General features: G+C 36.3%; 1 long non-coding RNA gene across 1 annotated transcript; it reads right to left on the minus strand.

Annotated features, from left to right (window-relative positions):
• Nucleotides 1-1,688: 1,688 nt before the first annotated feature.
• LOC113341159 lies at nucleotides 1,689-5,372 on the minus strand. The gene is made up of 6 exons (XR_003355803.1): nucleotides 5,282-5,372; nucleotides 5,118-5,195; nucleotides 4,977-5,029; nucleotides 4,003-4,062; nucleotides 2,858-2,947; nucleotides 1,689-2,351 (listed from the first exon to the last, which is right to left on the minus strand). It is a non-coding gene; the product is annotated as an uncharacterized LOC113341159 (long non-coding RNA).
• Nucleotides 5,373-6,538: the final 1,166 nt, after the last annotated feature.

Below are 6,538 nucleotides of genomic sequence, written 5' to 3' on the forward strand. Positions count from 1 at the left end.
ACTTGGTTGCAAAACACCAATGACCGTGGAAGACCAAAAATACCTCACCAACAAGTGGGATGCAATCATCAACAAAGGACAAGGACCCGAGGAACCCGAACAAAGGCCTACCACTAAGAGGTCTCGACAAGTTGGTGAACACCTTTGCTTTTAGCTTAACAGTAGCTAATTAACTGTTAAGCTATTCATTAAGTGACATCAACTTGTCACTTAATGAACTGTTAGCTAATTAACACCTTTGCTTTTGGCTTGTACCCTTCACCAGGAGGTGTAATTACGTCATCTTCATCAGGAATGTGTAAACCAGTGATCCGTCGATCATCATCGTCCTTCTCTTTCTCGGGTTCTGCCACCTTCTTACCTTTCTTGTCTTTCTTGGGTTTTCCTTGGGGTTGTGTTTCTTGATGAACTTCTTGATTATCATCAACTTCTTCATCTTCAGCTATTCCTTCTTCTTGTCTTTCAATTCTTACTTGTCCAGCTTCTTCTTCTAAAATTCCTCCTCTACCTCCCGCTCCCAATTTTTTCTTACATCCTCCTCTAGGATCGGGAGTTTTAGAAGTAGAAGGTGTTACCTCCATCTTCTTCCTCTTTGTAGCTGCATTGGTCCTGACAGATGTATGAAAGTTATAAGATTAATTCGAACAACAAAGGGATTTGGAAAGCCAAAAACTTGTAAGAAAATAAGAAGGCTCGGCTTACCCGAAATAACACATATGAACCGAATCATGTCTTGAAATTTTTATTAGCTTACACAGAGAGTGGATCGGCTCATACCACAAAACAATTATAAGCCGATCTATATATTCGGCTCACAACCGATACCGTCGAATAAGCCGAACCTATGATTATGAACTCAAACATGTATTCGGCGCAACATGATATCATATAAATAAGCCGATCCTATACACTTGTAAAATTTATGGAATTTTAACAATGATATTCGGCGACCCTAATACTATCGAATAAGCCGAATCTAGACTTATGAATTGAAACATTTATTCGGCGCAAAATGGTGTCATACAAATAAGTCGATCCTACACATGAAGAATTCATGAATTTCAAACAACATTAATCGGCGCAAAACTAATACAACCATACAAGCCGATCCTAAGCACATGCAAAATTTCTGAATTTCAAACAACATTTATTCGGCACAAAACTAATACTACCATACAAGCCGATCCTACGCACATGCAAAATTTCTGAAATTCACAAAACATATTCGACACAAAACTAACACCATCCAATAAGCCGATCCTAAATATAAGTTTCTGTGTCATTAAGTTTGGCTCAAAAAGGATTTCAGATTTACGCCGAGCCGTTCATATGCACTTTCAGGGTTCAGTTTCAAGAACAGCTCGGTGCACATCTAAGATTTGTTTTGCACCGAACTATGCACTGTCACCACCGCAGAAACATGATTTTGACAAATTAAATCGACCAAACCAATCTGAAACATCGAATACGAGATGGGTTTGTAGAACTAACCTTCTTATTCTCATTTCCGAAGTTGGTTCTTCTTCAATCGCTTCTTCCGGTTGATTTTGTGGTTAATTTTGAGTTTGTTCTTCACTCTCTAAATCTTCTTCTTCTTCTTCTTCAATAGATTGTTGAGTCGATCGATTTGAACGAGATACTGGCTTACGACGACCCATTATATAGATGAGTTTAATCGTCGACTAAATTTTCACGAATCGACAATTAAATTTCCGCGATGATACAATGAAAAAAAAAAAGGAAAAAGAAGAAGAAGGGTCGCTGTTGTGGAGGAGGGAGAAGAAGGGATTAAGGATATGAAACTGATTTTAGGTTTATTGATTATAGGTTTTTGTATTAGGGTTAGGGATAGATTAGTAATTTAAAGGATTTAAGGGCATATAGGTAATTGAACCAAGTTAGGACTACCCCTTATAAGGACACCCAAGTTAGGACTAGTCCTTTGTATGTCTTGAAAGTTTTGGTATGCCCAATATCATGGTTCATATAATGGGTGCGAAAGTCCAACTGATTGTTAAGACTGCACGCACCCATACCCAATCCATAATAAGTTGGATATAATACCTGATGAATACTAGAAGAAATAAAGCTCAACTGGAAAGGCTCATTCTCTTGCGTCATTTAGTATCCTAACAACCTCAGCATATATAGAAGCCTTCATTCCGAGGGTAGGCTTATTATTTGCTGAAGGTACGAGCATGCCTGGTACCAGTAAAAACCCCTGGACTAGAAGTAATGGAAGCCATTTCACCAGGACGATTAATCACTGTGCCTACACTACCGCTTGCTCTGGGAAGTGTAGAAAGCCGACTCAAGCCTTGAAGAAAATCCCACTTTTCCTTTTGCCAGTCCTGTTGAACATCAAATCCGCATATTAAGCTTGATAATATAATGGAGGAGGATAAAAGAAATTTACCCTGATATATTCTGAAATCTGAAACTAAAATTTATTTCTTGCTCGGGGATATCATATAGTTGGTTTCTCTACTCTCTAAAGGTCAGTCGTTCAAAGTGTTTAGGCACTTTACTAACAAAGAGAACACAGCAAAAGAACGACTATGGCTAACTGTGAACATATGTATAGACCCATGAACTCCTAAAAAATCCTCTCTTTCTCTCCAACATGGGAAATTAATTTAGTGACCAAAGGAATTTATGATTTAGATTCAACTGTAGGCTCCGTTCTCTTTAACAGTCAGACACTAAAACTGTATGAGCATATGGAAAACTTCAAGAAAATAAGAAGAAAGCAAAGGACAAAAAATTATAGCCCATGCACAATTAAAACCACCCAAATGAAATAGCTTGATAATGTGTCGATGCAACCAAGGTACAGTAAACATTGGAGCATACAAACCTCCAAAACTTGCACCATGTAATCATTAAAGCTTCTAACGTTATCCTTCTGAGCCTCCTGAATAGCTGTGAGCATGGTCATTTCATGAACCTGATATGCAAATCACATACAAAAACAACACGTTGTCAAGGAAGGTAGGGAGAGTATTTTCTACGGACAAAGATGCATGGGTATAGCATAACTCCAGAAGAATGTGCTAACTAATTTGAGATTATAGGAGCATGACAGAAAATAATTTAACTTACACTATTAAGTTCAATAACTAGCAAGCAAGGAACACAAGTTCAAATTGGAACACTTTATTAGTGCTTCTTTTTCTGTTACATACAACCAGTTACCAATATCTGTAATTAAGGTTGTCTGTGGTATTCGTAATCGTTCATATATCCAAAGCTTCTAGACATTTATGAAATTCGGGCATATGACCAAGTAATTGTAAGTAGGCACACTAATAAGGAGGCATGAATGTTGTGAATAGTTGTCACCCAAGCAGATTTACTTTTCCAGCCTTTATTGAAGGCTCACTTCGAATTACCGAGATCTAATTGATCTCCACCTAAAATCCACAGAACTAAGTTGTTCCCTCGTCACATGTTCTCTGCTAGACATTTATGAGATTCGGGCATATGACCAAGTAATTGTAAGTGGGCACACTAATAAGGAGGCATGAAAGCTGTGAATAGTTGTCGCCCAAGCAGAGTTACTTTTCCAGCCTTTATTGAAGGCTCACTTCGAATTACCGAGATCTAATTGATTTTCACCTAAAATCCACAGAACTAAGTTGTTCCCTTGTCACATGTTCTCTGCTAGTGCTCGCACTACAAAAAATGGGGGGTTAGCTGATACCCCTATATTTCCCACAAACCATACTCACAAAAATGCACATAAGATTCTAGACTACCACATGGGAAATGTCTAAATGGTTCCATTTTAATTGTAAAACCATTCAATTTTAGAAAAAACACTTAGCAGGATTGACAGCAAAATACAACAGTAAGAACTTCAGTTAAAACTTGTAATGCGATCTAAAAATTGCAAGTGCTTGAGTTTGCAACAAAAAAAAAAAACTGAACAGTTCCAGGAAGCGATAGGAAATTTATTGACTAAAATGATGGGCACTGTACATTAAGTGGCACAAAAACTACCTGCTGCAAATACTCTTCGACACTTGTTGCCTCAGCGGGGAAGACATCCTCAAATTTTGTCTTCAAAAATACAAAAAGATAATTAGAGCGAGAAACATCATAAGAGTAAAGGAAAGATATATAACTGCCAATAGGTATATCAACCATCCTCCCCTTACAAAAACATAATGCATTGAAAAGTCAAAGGATAGGACACCAGTAAAAGCAGCAGTAATTTACATTCTGTTGGTGGAGGTAAAGATTGTTGAACGAGAAGATGGCATTTTCAGGGACCTATAGCACTACAAAGACTCATTTTACCTCAAGAGTCTTGTCAAACATCTAAAAATTATACTCTAAATCATTCAGAAACTCTAAATATTCCGAAACTATAAATCATTCAGAAACTAAAAATCATTCAGAAACTCTAAATCATCTAAAAATTTTACCTCAAGAGTCTTGTCACACACTCTAAATCATTCAGAAACTATAATATTCCGTACAGTTTCTCCTCGCATTACAGAAGCAAGCAAAGTTCAAAATCTCATTGTTAAGTATAAACGGTAAAAGTGGTTGCATAAGAGAGAAACTATATTTGCTTTCAGAATTTCAGTTGTGAAATTCTGCTTCCATCGAAAGAACTCTTCTTGGCGAAATCATGTTTCTAACATTTGCTCATCTGCTGCTCAAAGGATCTTCAATATTCAAAGTATAATTTTCTGTCACGAGAGTGATAGAAAGAAAAGGCAGAGGGAGAGGGTAAAGTCCTTTCCTGACTAACTAGGAACTGGACATGGTCAATCAAATCGAGCCAATTTGAATTGGAATTTCCAGGTAATGACCTAGCTACCAGTTATAACACATTGCCGCAGAAATTTAATGTTCTAGGATACACATTTCTAACCCTAAAGCGACAATCAAAATCCAACAAAAGAAAATGGAGGATTACTAAACTCGTAAAAAAGCAAAATCCAAAGACCAGTTTCAAATGTCACCTTTAACTCAAAAGACTTGAGATCGCGTGCAAGTTGTTCGGCGCGCTAACAGCCTGTTTGACACAATTTACAAATGAACTCAGTTCTCCAAATAAGAATCAGCCCGCAATAGAAAAAAATCCAAGAAAATTGAAAAGAAACCTGGTGGCAGATTCTGCAGGAACTTCAGTTGGTACATTTAAGCTTCTTTGATAACGTTTCTAATAGATCTAAGTTTCTCTGCAGGTATAAAACAACTTTAGTGTTAGGGTTTTAAAAAAAAAATCTTATAAATCGTAGAAATTAATGACTGAAAAAGAAAAAACCTGTAAGGCAAGGCAGGGAACTGGGCAGATGGTTCGAGAAGTTTCGCAGAAGAATGAAGAAGATCAGTCCACTCGCCGTGTTTCTGTCTATCAGTTGTTGGAAAACGATTATTAAAAAATAATTTTTTAAAATTTTAATAAAAAATTATAATTTATTGTTTTATTTTGTGAATGAAACTTTTTAGTCTCACGTCGCGGAGTTTCCAATTTATAGTAATTTTAAGAAATTATATAAACCTTTTAGTCCCATGTCGGAGAGTTTTTCTTCTTAAGTTGTATTTGTCAATTATATAAACAAATTCACTATTTTTGTAAAATTTATGGGAAAGGGGTTGCTCTATATTTAAAGGGACCCTCAAGGGATTTTTTTTTTTTATATTGTTTTCTCAAGCGTTCGAGATTTTCCTTTATGGTTTTTTCGGAGTTGCCAAGCTCAAATTGAGCATCTACTACATATGCTAGTAGTAGGTGTATTAGGGTGTTTTATCTTGAAAATATTCGTCCTGTGAGGGCTATAGCATCACTCTTGAGTGTAGTCGGGCGCTAATGTCTTAAGGGCAACGTGTTGAACACGTGACTCACTTTATTTTTTTCCAAAGTTTTGCCTTGTTGCTGTTGCGGAGATATGGGGAGCTCATTCGTTTCATCAAATCGATCACTTCCATTATAAAGGAGCTAAGTATCAATAACTTTTGCTTATTTGATTTTTTCTTGTTTTTGATTATTGCACCCAACAATCTTAAGACATTAGTATTTGTAATAATAAAAAATGGTTGGTTGGTTTGTGAATCATGGATGTTAATTGTGGAGTGAAAAACAAAAACGAATTTTTGGTCAGCTGTAGAGTTTCGAGTTTATCTCTTAACCTAGAAGGAATTTCGATGAACCCTTTTGACACAAAGTAGTAGACATCCTGATAGTTACCCACGTAAAATTTCAGAAATTTTGGAGTTGTAAAAGTATTTTTTTTGATATTTTACAAAACTGAGAAACGTTCTTGAAAAATTCTGACAGGCAGAATTTTGTTGTTAACTAAAGTAGTTTTTATGGGGTAACCATGAGTTTTTTGATATGGTGGTTTAAACGAAGTTTATAAATCTAGATATTATCTTCAAAACTCATATTTTATCTGAACTAAGGTTTGTGAGATATGGTGTATTCGGTGATTGGGAAATTACCGTGTTCGTGGTCAGAGTATAAACGAAGTTTGTGACATGAAATCGAAAAGGAACATGGATACCAGGCGCATGTGGATGA

This window comes from Papaver somniferum, unplaced genomic scaffold (assembly GCF_003573695.1).
Source record: "Papaver somniferum cultivar HN1 unplaced genomic scaffold, ASM357369v1 unplaced-scaffold_25, whole genome shotgun sequence".
Classification (NCBI taxonomy): domain Eukaryota; kingdom Viridiplantae; phylum Streptophyta; class Magnoliopsida; order Ranunculales; family Papaveraceae; genus Papaver; species Papaver somniferum.